This window comes from Ostrinia furnacalis, unplaced genomic scaffold (genome assembly GCF_004193835.3).
Source record: "Ostrinia furnacalis isolate ACB-3 unplaced genomic scaffold, ASM419383v2 OfSCF1396, whole genome shotgun sequence".
In the NCBI taxonomy this organism is placed as follows: Eukaryota; Metazoa; Arthropoda; class Insecta; order Lepidoptera; family Crambidae; genus Ostrinia; species Ostrinia furnacalis.
Window position 1 is genome coordinate 110,555 of NW_021131635.1, and position 349 is coordinate 110,903.

Below are 349 nucleotides of genomic sequence, written 5' to 3' on the forward strand. Positions count from 1 at the left end.
TTGTGTGGGGATCGAACCCGTTTATAGTTTGTATCTATTTACCTATTAGTATGACAGAAATTTGACGGTTATTTTCTTATTACCAATCTAGTCATCACGAACAATTGTTTTAGTGCACTCATTGCAAGTGTAAATAAAATCATATTATCTTCTAGGTCATTTAGTCTCCACTGCGAGAGGAAGACCCTCTCCAATTTACCATAGACAAATTGAGGATTTGGCCAATAGGTACTCCTCCCCACGCTGGCCAAACGGGTTGGGGAGGCAAATAAAATCACACTATGAAAACGCAGTAGTTTAATAAATAGGACTAGTTCAGTCAGACGGGGACAACACGTGCTTACGAGCT